The sequence below is a fragment of the Alexandromys fortis genome, unplaced genomic scaffold (assembly GCF_014885135.2).
Source record: "Alexandromys fortis isolate MF-2015 unplaced genomic scaffold, M_Fortis_MF-2015_v1.1 scaffold_100_3062768_6864082, whole genome shotgun sequence".
Classification (NCBI taxonomy): Eukaryota; Metazoa; Chordata; class Mammalia; order Rodentia; family Cricetidae; genus Alexandromys; species Alexandromys fortis.
Genome location: NW_026067993.1, coordinates 1,652,270 through 1,670,452, shown reverse-complemented (window position 1 = coordinate 1,670,452; position 18,183 = coordinate 1,652,270). Strand labels below are relative to the sequence as shown.

At 42.2% G+C, this 18,183-nt stretch overlaps 1 long non-coding RNA gene across 1 annotated transcript in view; it reads left to right on the top strand.

The window, feature by feature from the left end:
- LOC126512298 (uncharacterized) overlaps positions 1-18,183 on the top strand; it is a 66,846-nt gene that overhangs the window by 9,531 nt on the left and 39,132 nt on the right. Inside the window, exons 4-5 of the long non-coding RNA XR_007594997.1 lie at positions 3,059-3,274; positions 11,184-11,321. This is a non-coding gene — a long non-coding RNA (uncharacterized lncRNA). The remainder of the gene's footprint in view (positions 1-3,058; positions 3,275-11,183; positions 11,322-18,183) is intronic.

Here is an 18,183-nt window from a genome sequence, read left to right as displayed (position 1 = left end):
TTTTTAAACAAAGTCTTTTAAAATAAAACACGCATTCATTTGAATACCTGTCTAGCAGCGGGAGGGCCCGTCAAGGGTTCATCCAGGGACACGCTTGGTGCAATGGAGCCAGGCTGCCGGGAGCAGGAAGGGGCAGCGCCCGCAGCCACAGGAGAACATTGTCTCCTGCCAGCTGGGTTGCTCCCTTCTCCCACAGGACTCAGGCACCAGGTTCGCTGACCTTTGGTGCCTCTTCCTGGGGGCATCATCAGTGTGGGTGTGGGGGGGTGGGGAAGAGGGTTCGTCTGAATCCCCCGCTGGAGCCTTCAGTCTTGGTTCTGCTTTCCTTGGCAGAATCCAGGGAGAAGCTGGGGGGATTTCAGAAATGGATCCTGATTGTACTGCGGCCACAAGGAAATGGGTGGGGCTAAGGGACAATGTGCCTTCCAGCTCCCGCTGCCCCCTTCCTCATATTCTTCATCCCCACTTTTTTCCCCCCAGGCTTCTAACCAACCTTTTCTCCCTTTTCTCTTTCCCACATATGCCTCCTTTCTGAAAGAATGTTACCGAGGGCAGCATTTTTAACCTTATTGACAAAGTCCGGTTTGAGGGACACACACGTAAAGCCACGTGAAAGGCAAATTCTGTCTTTAAATGTTCACAGTATCAGACCAAGGGAGATGGTGTTGACTTCCCCCACCACGGCCTCCTCTGCTGAAGACTTCTTAGTAAGGCCGTTTCTTGGCGCTCCTAGGCTATTTCCCGAGGGAGACTTTTATTTGACTCAGATCTTCAGGACAACAAAGGAAAAAGCATACAGGAGCCTGGTTGAGGAAAGGGCATGAACAAAGTCACAAGTTGCTTCAGTACTGTGCCCCCGTTGCTAATGGACTGAGGTCCCAGACTCAGATGTGGGTTGCTCAGCTAGCTCCAGATGTATATGCGCTTCCAAACAACACATTCAGAGTGACAGGAGGGGCTGCCATAGGCAGGCCTGCTGAAGATGAACAAGGTCATAGGCTCGATGAGGAAAGATGAGGCAGAACACACAGCAAAGCAGTAAATCTAACCACAAATCCCCGGTAGCCAAGAGGTCACAGCAACTCAACCTGAGTGTGGAGTCCAGTGGCTCCTTTAAATTTAGAGTCCTCTAGAATGGCAGGCATCATGGAGACAGTCTAGTCTCCCTAGAAGGCTAAATTAGATTCTTTGTACTTTGTGTTAGAATATAGACAAATGCATAATAAGTTTTAGAAGGAGTTTCATCCCTACTGAATTAAAATAATGTTTATGTTCAAACCGCAGGACTCCGGCATTTGGAATGCAGTGTCCTAGAGAAGGAAAGATTTCATTCGTCTTCCAGGTCTTTGCACTTTCCACTGTCCTTGTTGCCTCTACTCCACCCATATTCCTGAATGCCCTTCTCCTTCTGTCCTGACTGTGACTTTTAGGAGCTTCTCCTGAGTCTTTCACACTGAGCTCTGCGGTGCCTCTTCTCCAGAACTTCCAACACGGCAGTAAAGGACATGAAGAGCTCTGAGGTGGAGGCTAGAAACCTGGGTGTTGGTCTTGGCTTCCCATGACATTTGGAAAAGTCAGGGCTCAGTCTCTGAGAAGCCTCTATTTTCTCGTTGGGAAAATGGGGATAATGACCCTTATTGATGCAGATGTTTCAAAAACCAAAGACGTGAGTGGATGGAAGAAAACTTTGTATATTAAGCAGTTGGTATGTTCTTTTAACCCATGCATGGTGTTTTCAACCTCTGACCATCCTTCATTGTATATGCATCTATCTACGCACCTCTTTCTCTCTCTCTCTCTCCCTCCCTCCCCAAATTTCTTCCCATTTTTCTTCTTCTGGAAAATAAGCTGTCCCAAAGGACTCCACATGCCATATGCACTTTACAGTTTTAGAGAAGGGTATGTATCTACTGCTCATGGATGAAATGGGGTAAGCCTATTCCTTTAACATTGGGCAATGCAGTGGGCCCTGATCAAAGGTCTACAATTCTGCTGTCTGTACAGATTGGTTCTTTTCCATCTTTGATATTCAAGTCCTATCCCTCACATAAACTACCGTTGACCACTACCCCTAAATTGGTGACTTTGCTCTGTTACTGAGCTCTGGGCCCAGCTTTTAGGCTCTTGTTCCATCTTTGATTGGGCAGCACTAGTTACACACTAGGGAGAATATTTTCAGCCAGAGATCTTCTGATGAAGAAGGGTTTGGAGCCATTAAGATTTCAAAGAAAATAAGCAAAAGAACTGACAAGCTTGCTGTTTAGACTTTAATATATTTTAGCCCCCAATTCTCTTAAAACAAGGGTATCTCAGCCAGGCTTGAAAGTAGTGGTCAGAAGGAGGCAGGGAGGAGGCATAGTATGTTTCTCCTTTACTCTCTACTTCCCATTCCAATAATTGTAGAGCTTACATAGCTTCTGGGAAATGCGATTCAATTGCTATTTGTTTTGCAAGCTTCACGTTCTTCATCTGCATAGTGGAAACAAATTATGTCTGTTTCTTAGAGTTGCTAAGGAGGGAAATGAGGTGTCCCATGAATGTATCTAGGCACAGAGCCTGACCCTACTAGGCTTACAAAATGATAGACCATCGAAATGCAGGGTGGCATAGAGCCAAGCCTCTCTACTTTGTTTGTTGTTAGATAGTTCTGGTATAGAACTTTCTGTCTTGCAAGGACAGAAATATCACTTCCACCTATGAGGGCCCTGGGCAAGCATGGGGGTGTGTGTGTTCCTGTTTTCTTGGCTTCTCATTCAGTCCCCTAGTGAGGACAGACAGCAGAGGGCCACTGTGGTCAGGGAGTGGAGGAGTCAGACAAGGCTCTGTGGTTATACACTTATTTATTTCCTTATTTATTACTTTTGCAGCTAACATTTTTACAATCATGTTATTTTGTGGTTTATTTGCAAAATGCATTGTGAGCCAAGTTTGCTTCAAACTTGCTCTGAGTTGGAAGGTTGCACAGGGGAGCCAGTGAGAGTGGAGGGAAGGGCTGGAGAGCAATTGCAAAACATTATATAATTGGTATTTCTGTTAATGTGCCATTCTTTGTACTTAGGATACGCAAGGCAGATGGAGAGATGGAAATGGTGGGCGATACACAGGCTCCACGCATAGCAACATAAGCAGACACTGCAACTTCAGAAATGAAATGCAAAGTGACTAGCCTGGGGACAGGCATCCTTTCTGTGCCACAAGCTCGAAGCACCAACAGTACATCTTTTGAAGGAGCTTGGAAGAGACTAGAAGTTGATGGCTGAGAGAAAAACAATGGGTAATGAATTAATCACAAATATCAGTTGGGAGTCTATTGCAAGCTAAGTTTTGACGATTTTAATAAACCCCAAAATCTAGTTTTTATAGGGTAACTGAAATGAGTCCCAAGAGAAGCTTTTCATGAGCTGCTTGACTCTGAACTCTGGATTCTCTTGTCGTCCCAACTCCCAGGCGCTGGCAGGTTCTCCTTGTTGTTGGTGGAGCCCATTTGGATTGCATTCAAGTTTATTCTTGTATTATTCTTTCTGGTGGCTCCCCAAACCACTTTCCTTTTTTCTTTCTCCTTGTAAATATTTATATGAAAAGGTTTTTGCGACGGCGGGATCCTGCATTGGGAGACTGGCGTAAAGCAAGGTCTTGATGTGTTCTATGTCGTTTATGAACAATTTGGTTAAGTGGATTCCCTCCCAGCTCATTAAAAAAAGCCCTTTCATTTTAATAACACCATCACAAACTAAATAGCATCAGAGGGAAGCATAAGCTTACTGTGTACAGGCTGAGTGGCAATCCCTGGACCGCTTCACTCATGAGCTGCCGATGGCTCATGCAAGAACTCGTGATCCGGATTAATGGCTGGCACACAGCTTGCCTTTAAAGGTTCCTCTCTCCAGACAGGACAAGGATCTGTAGCATTTTCTGGGTCATCTGGACAAACAAGAGCTTAGATGACTGGTTCAGGAGATTAAGTTACGGTTTCCACAGAGATGGCACTCATTCTGCCTCCCTCCCTAAGGGCGCAGTCTTTGTTTTATTCTTCTCTGCCCTCCATCCTGGGCATGTTCATCCTTGCCCACAGCTTTACCCGACACCTCTCAAAGGCAAACTCTTCCTGTTTCGTTTTCTTTCCTGTCCTTTTCCAAATCCCATTCTGTGTTTTCAGCTCTTTTAGACCCTTTAAACAAGGTTGCTACCGTTGTCTTAATTCAACAGGGTGAAAGCTAGCCTCGTCAATCCCCTTCTGGACTTGGAGTCACTCTTGCTTCTGTAAATAGACTCTTCCATTCCCCTCCAAATTTACATCCTCCTCCCAGACATACAACCACTAAATCTATTCCCTGTGTTGCAGACCCTTTTATGCCCCCGATACAACTTACTGCTGCTTTTAATATTTCATGATGATTTTGTGTACACATTTCTGTTTCTATCCTTGCTATCATCACCCAGGCTTCTTTACGTGGTACCCATTCATTGACCCATGTACGCATCCATGTAGCTCCTCGACTGACTGGATATCTAGAGAATACTGAATGTTTATCAGGCACTAGAGACAGAGAAGAGGACAATAATGTAAAAGAATTTTCACTTATTCTTATGGGAGAAACACACCAAAAGTTTGAATGATAAACTAAGAATTTGAGTGTGACCATAGGGAAGAAAACCAAGGGAAGTCTCAGTTCTCTCTCCTTTCTGACTCTCCAAGGTCATGCTGCATGCTGCTGATTTACTGGATCGTGGTGTCACCTTCCTTCTCGGATTCCTTCAGTGTCCTTCACTGATGGCTAACAATCTCATCTCGTCTATGTTTAAATTGTGTCACAAAGCAATATTTTGGACCACTATGGTCTGTGGATACTACCATGGGTCTATAATTTGATGTCATGTCACCTAGGTGGCCTTGTGGTTGTTCTGGTTTTATGAGTATATGCCACATTGCCACGCTATTCATGCAATGATAAAGTTATCTGTGGTGTCTTCTCAGGCTGTATCCCTGGCATTGGCCATGCTTGACTGGATTCATTCTTCACCTGGATGTAATGTGGCATTTTTCTTCATATAATGCTATTTATTGGCTCCCTATTAGAAGATTGTCCCCCTCTTCTATACTTCTTTCTTCTTAGCTAGCTGTACTTTATTGGGTTAATTGGGAGGGATCTTGATTAATGAAGTATCAACACCACTGGAAAGACCTTTCTACTTTTCATAGAAGGTTTTGGGAACACATCTACTAGGTTATTCTCTGTCCCCTAATTCCACCCACCAAATAACAATTCCTTCTTCAGATCTCTGGAGGGACATTGTAACAGTTGCTCTTTAAGATGCAGTCCACAGACTACTGATAACCTGAGCTCCTTGCTCAGATGAGACTGCCTCCTGTAGGTGTCTATTATGTGATCTGGAATGAAAGAGCAGACAGAGTATTGTAGAGTAACAACTCCATAACAAGGGCCGTCTCTCTAGTCCTTCATTCTTTTCTTTGGTTTGTAGATTGGAACGTCAAGAGCAAAAGAACCGAGCTTTGTCCATGCTGCAATGAGACAGAAAAGATATCAGGAATATGAGACATCCCGGTTTCTTTCTATGTGTGTTTGTGAGTGTGACACATGTGCATGCATATGAGTGTGTAGGTACACATGCCTGGCATTCAATGTTGACTGTGTATGCATATGAGTGTGTAGGTACGCATGCCTGGCATTCAATGTTGAGTGTGCATGCATATGAGTGTGTAGGTACACATGCCTGGCATTCAATGTTGACTGTGCATGCATATGAGTGTGTAGGTACACATGCCTGGCATTCAATGTTGACTGTGTATGCATATGAGTGTGTAGGTACACATGCCTGGCATTCAATGTTGACTGTGCATGCATATGAGTGTGTAGGTACACATGCCTGGCATTCAATGTTGACTGTCGTTCTCAGGCACTCTACATTTTATTTTCTGGGACAAGGTCTCATACTGAGCCTGGAGCTTACAGATTGGGCTGACTAGTTAAGTGGACCCCGGAGAGTCACACATTTCTAACTCCCCAGCATTGAGATGACAGGTGTGCTGCAGGGCCCCAGTTTTAGGTAGGCAATACAGGTATGAACTTGAATCCACATGCTGGCCTGGCAGGAACTTCAACAATGAAGCCATTTCCCAAGCCCTGAAAAATCAGCATTTGACCATCTAGATTTCTATATTTGGTTTCCCAGTAACAATGAAAATTGCTTAGGGGCACGATGTTTTATTCAGCTATGTTTTAATTCTTTCACATTAACTGCTCTTTCACCCTACCCATAAACAAACAAACAAACAAACAAACACACACACACCATTTGTAGGAATGCAGAATGCCTGCTCACGAGATGCCATTTTTCATCAGAGAACAGAACAAACGGTTGCGCAACATCTGGCCACAGCTGGACCGAGGAAGAGTCAGTCTCAGTTCTGAGAAAGACTGCGCATTCCCCTACTGGAAAGACAGGCATCATTGGGAAATATTCAATAAAAAGTTTTGAGCCACAGATTCGCATTCGCGGAGGGAGGGTTGCAGGAAGCTGTTTTTCCTCTTAAGGCTTGGCTCCATCTGGAAGGATGCTATTTAGTGTAATCCAGAACTGATTATTTTGTTGTTCATGTTTCAAAACCCTTGCCCTTTAAACACGTTCCCAGAGTAAATTGAGTGCAATTGAAGCTTTGAAAAAAAAAAAGAGCTTTGTTATAGTTTGAGATTTGAGTGAGGGGATTGTCAGGGGGAGTGGAAACCCGCCCGAGGACCTAAATGTCAAAGAGATGGGGGTGGGGCAGGCAAAGCAAAGAGAGCCCAGCCTTCTGCGCTGGAAACTCTTGTTGCCTGAGTCATCCCACAGGACAAATAAAACCTCACTCATCACTCTGTCTCCCTTGTCTGTAGTAGAGGAGCAAACAGTGGGGCCCTGGAAAGACATCAGCCTCTTCTTGTAGCATCTGTAGGTGGGGAAGGTGTCCAAGCCACAGAGAGGGTTGTGAACACAGTTAGTTACTGGGGCTTCAGTTTTTCTCAGCCAAATAGGAAGACTCTCCGGACTGACCTTGGAAAAACACACAGAAGGAAAAAATATTGTAATCTCCCTCTGTGTGTTTGTAGTAAGAGATTTAAAAAGAGAGAAAGGAGGAAACAAAGACGTCGCTCTCCAGTTTTCCATGAAGCGTTTGAATGTTTTTGAATCACCGTGGCAGAACCCTTAGTGTGGGGGCTGCAAGGGCTTACTTAAGCTTTGTCCCCCCTTAAAGAATACAAGGTCACAGCCACAGCACAACCATATTCATATTAAAGAGCCCGAGGGGAGAAGCATTCTCACCAATGCTTTCAGTAGAGATGGCAATTAGCATTTTTATGAAGAGCATAAACTCTGCGTATCAAAGATGCACTTTTATTGCTCCGAAACTGGCTGGAATAAGCAGCCCGAAAAATGTTTGGCTCTTCTGCTTCTAGGAGGAGGCCAATTAAAACACAGTCTGTCCAACTGCCAGTCCCTACCCACCCTCCAGTGAGGCAAAAACAATACTGAGACGGTGGCATTGGCGCCCTCAAAAGTGGCTTTTCAGCTAGTGGGCACCTGGAAGGAAAATAATGATTTCTTGTCTCGCTTGTAAATAACACAAATATAACACGGAAAAAAACCCCCCAAAACTCAAGGTTTATTTTGCTAGCTCCTCCTCACGCTAGTTAAGAATTGTATGGTTCCATCAGATGACTTTACTTTGCCACCAATCATGGCAGCTGTTGCTCCTGTTCAGCCAAGCTGGGAGCAATAAGGCTTAAGAGAAAGGGGGCGATAGATTGTGGCCCACTGATACCAGAGACGTTTCCTACATTGTGATGACCCCACAGGAAATGCCCTGTACCAGCAGACAGATACAGAGAGATACAGAACATAGTCTTCCTGTGGCTACCAAGTGGCATTTACTGATTTTTTCCCTCAAGCGTTGTTTAATAATATAGAAAGAGGGCTCACTGTCATGGTATGGTGATTTGAAAGAAAAAGTACCCCAGAATCTGGTACTAATAAGAGGTGTGACCTTGTTGGAGTAGGTGTGGTTTTGTTGGAGGAAGTGTGTCACTGTGGAGGTAGGCTTTGAGGTCTCATATATGCCCAAGCCATGCCCAGTGAGACAGATCACTTCCTGTTGCCTGTGCGAGATGTAGAACTGTCAGCCAGCTCCCTCTCCAGCACCATGCCTGTCTGCATGCCACCATGTTGTACCATGGTGATAATGGACTAAGCCTCTGAAAACATAAGCCACTCCGACTAAATGTTTTTCCTTTATAAGAGTTGCCATGGTCATGGAGTCTCTTCCCAGCCGTAGAAACCCTAACTAAGACATATGGTATGGTGCGGAAAGTTGAAAGTCCAATGTCTTGGCACTCTTGGGGCCAAAGGTAACAGTTTATTCCATTGACTCTATCCTAAGGGAAATGATCGCAGTATCCATTTTACAGTAAGTAATCATGGACAAGGTTCGGGTTCATGATTCCATTTTCTGTTTCATGGCAATGGCACTGACAGGCATGTAAACTGTGATGATAAACGTTTCTTGATTAAAGGAATGAAGATGTCAGGGCATGGAGAAAGAGTACTTCCTGCTGGATGACTTTAGGTACCATCTAATAGGTTTGTTTATTTTTCCAGTTATCCCGCCATCCATTTCCTTTTAGTTTTCTTGTAGGGTTAAATTCACTTGTGTACCTCTTAGAATGATGCTTCCATATTCCAGATAGAGAAGTAGATTGGCCTTACAGGAAAATGACGAGTGTGGTGCTTCAAGGGGGAACAGATATGATGGTCTGCCCTGCTAATCAGAGGGCAGAGAAGAAGATCTCCAAGAGGAAAGCAGTTCTGGGCTTGGGTTAATAACCTGTCACTGTCCAAAGTGAAAGTCAATGTTCCTGAGATTTTCTTTTTCTTTCCATCAAGTTTCAAGACAGTTTCTGTAGCTCTAGATAACACGTCTTCATAAAATAATGTCTATAGCAAAACAGAAGAGGCTTTCCCCCACTACGTAGCCATGGCTGACTTGCTTTGTAGACCATACTGTCCTCCACTCCACAGAGAATGCCTGCCTCTGCCTCCAGAATGCATGGAGTAAAGGTGTGCGCCACCACTGCCCCACTAGAAGAAGCATTTTGGAAGGATGAAAAGACTCCTTTATATCTCATTCTCTGTAACAGGCCCAAAAGAAAACCCTGAAAGAGCAAAATTGCCATGGCTGTTTAGAGCCATTGTCTAAGTTTGCTAGTACCGCTGTGACATGCGTAACAAAATGTGTGCCTTTAACAACAGTTTCTCTCTTTGATTCTCGATGCTAGAAGCATGAGATTCAGGGACTGCTGAGGTTGACCTCTGAGACCTTGTGTATGCTTGCAAATTGGCTGTCTATTGGGGAATGTTATTTTCACGTGTGTGACTTTTGTTTATGCTGCATTTGTTTAACTCTGTGAAGCTGTGATTCTTTGCCTGTCTAAAACACTTGATGGTCTAATAAAGAGCTGAATGGCCAATAGTGAGGCGGGAGCAAGGATAGGAGGGGCTGGCAGGCAGAGGGTATAAATAAAAGGAGAACCAAGGAAGAGGAGCATGAGAACAAGAAAGGAGGGCATTAGGGGCCAGTCACCCAGCTACGTAGCAAGCCACGGAGAAAGAAGTAAAGAAAGGTATGAGAAACAGAGAAAGATAAAAACCCAGAGGCAAAAGGTAGTCGGGATAATTTAAGTTAAGAAAAGCTGGCAAGAAACAAGCCAAGCTAAGGCCAGGCATTCATAACTAAGAATAAGCTTCTGTGTGTGAATTACTTGGGAGCAGGGTGGCAGGCCCCTCAAAAAGCCAAAAGAATAAAACATCACACAATGACTGTTATTTCTGTTTCTTCATTTCATCTTTCCTCTGTGTGTGTCAGTGTCTTGATCTTGTACTCTCATGAAGATGCCAGTCCTAGTAGATGAATAATACTAGCGACTCCATTCTATTATTCAGAGGTAGTGGGACTTAGGATGTGACCTGGTTTTTAGAGAGTGAGATGGGGATACAGTTCACTCCAGAATAACCATCATTATCAATCTTCCGAGATTTGGAATATCGCCACTTAGGCAACAGTGGGTGACAAGGAAATTGGTGCATAATGTCATGTATGGTAATGCTGATGTATAGAGTCCTACTGATGTGGTGATGTTTTGATGTGTCAGTTGTTGAGATATCTTCACTCTCCCCAAATGTGACCACTTCTGAAGGGGACAATATTAGGAATGCTGCGGACAAGCCGGGAGATCACGACAACTTTTCAGTTCAGTCTCTAAATGTGGCTCTTGACACACGCAGCTGTACCAAGTGAGGGTGTAATTTTTTGGTAGCAGGTGATCGCAACATATACAATGGGTTTTTGTTGACAAATGAAACAGCAACTATTTTTTTTTCAGGAAGAAAATTTCTTTGTTCACTATGATTTCTTTACATCTTATTAGAATAATTATGTTCAAGGTTGTAGATTACCAAGAGCCATGGTAACAAGAGAAGGTTACATTTCTATAAGTCATGAGGATTGATCTAGTGTGTAGGGAGAGAAAAGCGTGTGCACGCGAGCATGCGTGTGTGTGTGTGTGTGTGTGTGTGTAGTGTAGTAATGATGAGAAATTAAAGACTTCAGAGAAGAAGAGACTGTGATAGAGCTGGCTGTGGAAGGATCACAGGGCTTCCTAGAATAGGGAAGTCTGGTGTTCACTATTAGTGTGGGAGGTCCTTCTGTGTATGTGTTGCTTTTATTGGTTAATGAATCAAGAAGCTGCTTTGGCCTGTGATAGGGCAGAATAGAGCGAGGTGGGAAAACTAAACTGACTGCTGGGAGAAAGAAGGCAGCGTCAGTAAGAAGCCATGGAGCCATCAGAGAAGAAAGACACAAGCTGCCAGCTGGAACCTTGTGGTAGGCCACAAGCCTCATGGTAAAATATAAAATAATAGGAATGGGTTAATTTAAGATGTAGAACTAGCTAGAAATAAACTTAAGCTATTGGCCAAACAGTATTGCAATTAATATAATTTCAGAGTGATTATTTTAGGTCTGGGCATATGGGAACTGAGTGGCCTCCACCCACACACTATGGGTATCTTTTTCCTGATGTGATGGAGTGCTCTCCTCATGCAGCCTTTTTTGTTCCTCCATTCTATGGCAGACATTGTCTCAAGAGAATAGAGTGCTGGAACTCCACCCATGAGGAGAGATGGCAGATGCGCCATGAATGGGAAGCATGCAACCCAAGCAGGATTGCAGAAGCTGGTGAGCTCGGATCACTCCCTGCTCCTACCTTCAGGTACATAGAGAGGCCAGAGTGATCTGCGTCTTCATGGGGCATTGAAAGGGAGGGGAGTGTGTGTTTGACTCAATTTTAGAAAACTTTGAAGGAGCCAGATGATCATAGCTATTGCCTAAGTTACATATTCATTGTAACATCAACCCAATTTTATGCTGAGTTCATAAGTAATTAAAAAACACTTTTCATATAATATTTCTTTTCTAAGCTTTGTATTTTTAATCACTATTGTATCTTGGAAAAAACATTTTATTTAATTAAATTTTTATTATTTATTTCTCAGTTTTAAGATAGGATCTTGCTCTGTAGCTCAGATTGTTCGTGAACTCATAACCCTCCTGTGTCAAGTTCCTAATTAGATGGGATGTATTTCCCCTCTTAAGTCTATATCCTTTCCTTATTGATTCATCCTTATTGTCTACTCTTTTTAATTTTTAATTATAATCATCCATAGCTTTAACAGTCTCTAAAATTCTGTGGAACCCAACAGTATCTCAACTTTCCCCTCCCATCTACTTTTCCCATATAGATTTTTTTTACTTTCAAAGTTGATTTAATAATTACTCCTTAGCTTTAAATATCCCACTTTTCTCCCATATCTAACCTTAGTAAATCTTCTGGCCATCGTGGACACCTGCACACACATGGGATACACACACACACACACACAACACACACACACACAGTTGAGAACAGCTGGGTAAAATAAGTAACATGATGCAAAACGTGAAAGAGGAAAATATGAAAGAGACAAACTAAAGAAGAACAAATCAGAAGTGCTGGAAGTGAAACACAGTGTGTCACATAAAACAACTCTATGGAGGGTCTCAGTATTAGAATGGATCAAAGAGAGGGCAGAAGAGAAAAGTTTGAAGATAAGGTGGAGGAGTTAGGGGAAAAATCACACAAAGCAAAAGAGACAATGATGAGGAAGAAATGTGGATTCCAAAATAAATAGAATAGCATGAAAAGACCTAATCTATGAATGCTAAGAACAGAAGGAGAAGAATCTAGCTCTACAGATAAAGAAGACATTTTAGAAAGTCATAAAGGTTCTCACAGTAGGAAAAGAAGTATTAATCCAGCTGCAGGAGGTATTTATGATACCAAACCCACAGGCCAGAAAATAACTCCCCTCATCATACTTAAATACATCATAATTAAGCCACTAAATATATGGAACAAGGAAAGAATATTGAAAGTGGCGAGAAACATCAAGTAACACATAAAAGCAGGTCTATCAGAGCAATAGCAGACTTGCCAACTGAAACGGTAAAAGCAAAGAACAATTGGAAGTTTGTATTTCAAATTCTGAAAGACAACTATGAACCCAGATGTCTCCATTTAGCCGAAGTATCTGGCATCATTGGAGGAGAAAATAAGCATTCCATAATAAAAATACACAAAGTTGATTTGTGACCATGAGATCAGCTCTATCTATGGATGTATCTATGGAAGATACTGGAGGGAATTCTTCAGATCAAAATGGAAAAGAAATCCATTCTTTTCCAAAAGAAGAATAAACCAGAGTATAAAAACAGTTAAGCGAGGAGAGACATCACTGGGGTGAGTGAGTTTCTGACCGCGGCAGCAGCCCGGGACAGGGAACTCAGACACCCCTCCTACACTTCCTGGTCATCCTCAGGGGCTACTCTGCCCGATACTTCCTCTCTCTTCCTATCCCACCCAGCTTGCTGGGGTGATTTGCTGACTTCCGGAAGAGCCCACCAGTTTGCATTGCCACGGCTGTGCACAAGCAGACTCATTTCTCCACCTCCGTTCCAAAACGGCACCTTCTGACTTTCTGGACTTTATTAATTTTGTGGGTGTAAGTCAAGTCTCATTCAATTTTAAGATGTATCTACCTAATTATCTTGATGTTGAGGATCTTTCCATGAGCATCTAAGAAACTCGAGTTCCCCTTCTCTGAGCTGCCTATTCAGACTCTGGGCCAGTTGCTCTCCTCTTGTGGATTTGCTGTTGGTTGATTCATTTGGGGCTTAATACACAGCAACCATTCATCCTTATCATTCTAACCAGTTATCAATGTCAACATTAACCTAAAGCTGAGGGCATCAGTAGTCTTTGGGTTAAAACTTAAATACTCAAGCAAAGAAAACCAGCCTACAATTCACAATCCCAGAGAACCTAGATAGCAATGAGGACCCTAAAAGAGACATACGTGGATCTAATCTACATGGGAAGTAGAAAAAGACAAGATCTCCTGAGTCAATTGGGAGCATGAGGACCATGAGAGAGGTTTGAAGGGGAGGGGAGAGGATGGGAGTGGAGCAGAGAAAAAAGTATAGCTCAATAAAATCAATAAAAATATTAAATACTGCCCGATACCACCTCTCTCTTCCTATCCCACCCAGCTTGCATCTACATCCCTCCCCCCTCCATCAGACTCCCTTCCCTCGTTGACCACATAACATTTCCCAGCCCAGCCTGTCCTGGCTCTAGGACCGAATCCGAATCGGCAGGGGAAACGGGAGGGTGGTAGCTCCTTTGTTCCCACTAGCCTGCCTGCAGAGAGCTAGGTAGGTCCTTTGTTTATGAGACATCGAAGCAGCAAGGAGATCCGAACCCAGCACCAGGAGAGACATCAGGCTTGCATCCACAACCCACCCAGAGTGGTCCTGAGGAGTTCCATCTGGATGCAAAGACTGGACCAAGACACCAGGCCTCTCCTGGCTCCATTTGAAGGAGGAGATGGGAAGGCGCCAATGCAAGACTTCCTCCAACAACCTGAAAGGCAACATGACTTCACCAGAATCAAGGGATCCCGAAATAAGAAGAATTGTACACCCTACTCCAGAAGAATTAGAAGAAATCGACTCAAAAGTGAATTATATGAAAATAATAGAAGACCTTAAGCAGGAGGTGAAAAACTGCCATAAACAATTAGAGATTACAAACAAAAAGGTAGAGGAAATGAATAAATCGCTTAAAGATACCCAAGAAAATCAAGAGAAACATGAAAAAGCAATCAGACAGGTACGGGAAGCAGTTCAAGACTTGAAGAATGAAATGGAAGTAATGAAGAAAACACAAACCGAGGGAAGATTGGAGATGGAAAATCTGGGTAAACGAACAGGAACTACAGAGACAAGTACTACCAACAGAATACAAGAGATAGAAGAAAGAATATCAGATACTGAAGATACCATAGAGAAAATAAACACACTGATCAAAGAAAACAGCAAAACCAACAAATTCTCATCACAAAACATTCAGGAAATATGGGACACAATAAAAAGACCAAACCTAAGAATAATTGGAGTAGAAGAAGGAGAAGAGGTGCAACTCAACGGCCCAGAAAATATATTTAATAAAATTATAGAAGAAAACTTTCCCAACCTAAAGAAAGATGTACCTATGAAGGTTCAAGAAGCATACAGAACACCGAATAGGCTGGAAAAAAAAAAAAAAAAAAAACATCCCCTCGCCATATAATAATCAAAACACAAAACATACAGAATAAAGAAAGAATATTAAGAGCCGCAAAGGAAAAAGGCCAAGTTACTTACAAAGGTAAACCTATCAGACTTACACCTGACTTCTCTATGGAAACCATGAAAGCCAGAAGGTCCTGGATAGATGTACTGCAAAAACTAAGAGACCATGGATGCAAGCCCAGACTACTATACCCAGCCAAGCTTTCATTCACCATAAATGGAGAAAACAAAATTTTCCAGGATAAAAACAAATTTAAACAATACGTAGCCACAAACCCAGCCTTACAGAAAGTAATAGAAGGAAAATCTCTAACCAAGGAGTCCAACAATGACCACAATAACTCAGACATCTAGAGACCCGTCACCAGCGCAACTCAAAGAAGGGACGCACACGAACTCTACTACTAAAGAAGTGACCGGAGTTAACATCCCCTGGTCATTAATATCACTTAATGTCAATGGGCTCAACTCACCTATAAAAAGGCACAGGCTAAGAGATTGGATACGAAATCAGGATCCAACATTCTGCTGTTTACAAGAAACACACCTCAAACACAGAGACAGGCACCTACTCAGAGTAAAGGGCTGGGAAAAGGCTTATCAAGCAAATGGACCTAAGAAACAAGCAGGTGTGGCCATACTAATTTCTAACAAACTTGACTTCAAACTTAAATCAATCAGAAGAGATGGAGAGGGACATTTTATACTCATAACAGGATCAATTCATCAAGAGGAAGTCTCAATCCTGAATATCTACGCCCCTAATATAAAAGCACCCACATACGTAAAAGAAACATTACTAAAACTCAAGGCAGCCATCAAACCGCACACACTAATAGTGGGAGACTTCAACACTCCTCTCTCACCAATGGACAGGTCAATCAGACAGAAACCTAACAGAGAACTAAGAGAATTAATGGAGGTAATGAATCAATTGGACTTGACAGACATCTATAGAATATTCCACCCAAATCGGAAAGAATATACCTTCTTCTCTGCAGCTCATGGAACCTTCTCGAAAATTGACCACATACTCGGTAACAAAGCAAACTTCCACAGGTACAAAAACATATTAGTAACCACCTGTATCTTATCAGATCACCATGGATTAAAGTTAGAATTCAACAACAACCCTACCCCCAGAAAGCCTACAAACTCATGGAAACTGAACAGTCAACTACTGAACCACACCTGGATCAAGGAAGAAATAAAGAAAGAAATTAAAGTCTTCCTTGAATTCAATGAAAATAAAGAAACAACCTACTCAAACTTATGGGACACTATGAAAGCAGTCCTGAGAGGAAAGTTCATAGCACTAAGTGCCCACTTAAAGAAAACAGAGAAGGCACACATTGGAGACTTAACAGCCCACCTGAAAGCTCTAGAAAAAAAAGAAGCAGACTCACCTAGGAGGAGTAGAAGACTGGAAATAATCAAACTGAGGGCTGAAATCAACAAAATAGAAACACAGAAAACAATCCAAAGAATCAATGAAACAAAAAGCTGGTTCCTGGAGAAAATCAACAAGATTGATAAACCTCTATCCAAACTAATAAAACGCCAGAGAGTGAATATGCAAATTAATAAGATCAGAAATGAAAAGGGGGACATAACCACAGACACAGAGGAAATTCAAAGAATCATTAGATCTTACTACAAAGGCCTGTATGGCACAAAACTGGAAAATGTAAAAGAAATGGACACGTTTTTAGATAAATACCATATACCAAAGTTAAACCAGGACCAGGTGAACAACCTAAATAGACCTGTTAGTCACGAAGAACTAGAAGCTGTTATCAAAAACCTCCCTACCAAAAAAAGCCCAGGACCTGATGGTTTCAATGCGAAATTCTACCAGAACTTCCAAGAAGACCTAATACCTATACTCCTTAATGTATTTCACAATATAGAAGCAGAAGAGTCATTGCCAAATTCCTTTTATGAAGCTACAGTCACTCTGATACCAAAACCACACAAAGACTCAACCAAGAAAGAGAATTACAGGCCAATCTCACTCATGAACATCGACGCAAAAATCCTCAACAAAATACTGGCAAACCGAATCCAAGAACACATTAGAAAAATTATCCATTATGATCAAGTAGGCTTCATCCCAGAGATGCAGGGCTGGTTCAACATACGAAAATCTATCAATGTAATCCATCATATAAATAAGCTGAAAGAAAAAAACCATATGATCATTTCATTAGATGCTGAAAAAGTATTTGACAAAATTCAACATCCCTTTATGATAAAAGTCTTGGAGAGACTAGGGATACAAGGGTCATACCTAAATATAATAAAAGCTATATACAGCAAGCCGACAGCTAACATCAAATTAAACGGAGAGAAACTCAAAGCCATCCCACTAAACTCAGGAACACTAAACTCAGAAACCCACTCTCGCCATACCTCTTCAACATAGTGCTTGAAGTTCTAGCAATAGCAATAAGACAACATAAGGGGATCAAGGGGATTTGACTTGGAAAGGAAGAAGTTAAACTTTCGTTATTTGCAGATGATATGATAGTGTACATAAGTGACCCTCAAAACTCCACCAAGAAACTTTTACAGCTGATAAATACCTTTAGTAATGTGGCAGGATACAAGATCAACTCCAAAAAATCAGTCGCCCTCTTATACACAAAGGATATGGAAGCAGAGAGGGAAATCAGAGAAGCTTCACCTTTCACAATAGCCACAAACAGCATAAAATATCTCGGGGTAACTCTAACCAAGGAAGTAAAAGATCTATTTGACAAGAACTTTAAAGCATTGAAGAAAGAAATTGATGAGGATATCAGAAAATGGAAGGACCTCCCTTGCTCTTGGATTGGGAGGATCAACATAGTAAAAATGGCAATTCTACCAAAGGCAATTTATAGATTCAATGCAATTCCTATCAAGGTCCCATCAAAATTCTTCACGGATCTTGAGAGGACAATAATCAATTTTATATGGAAAAATAAAAAACCCAGGATAGCCAAAACAATCCTATACAATAAAGGATCTTCTGGAGGCATTACCATCCCTGACTTCAAACTCTATCACAGAGCTACAGTAATGAAAACAGTGTGGTATTGGCATAAAAACAGAGAAGTCGACCAATGGAATCGCATAGAAGACCCGGAATTTAATCCCCAAACCTATGAACACCTCATTTTCGACAAAGGAGCTAAAAGTATACAATGGAAGAAAGAAAGCATCTTCAACAAATGGTGCTGGCACAACTGGATGTCAACCTGTAGAAGATTGAAATTAGACCCATATCTATCACCTTGCACAAAACTCAAGTCCAAATGGATCAAAGACCTCAATATCAGTCCGAACACACTGAACCTGATAGAAGAGAAAGTGGGAAGTACCCTACAACAGATGGGCACAGGAGATCGCTTCTTAAGTAT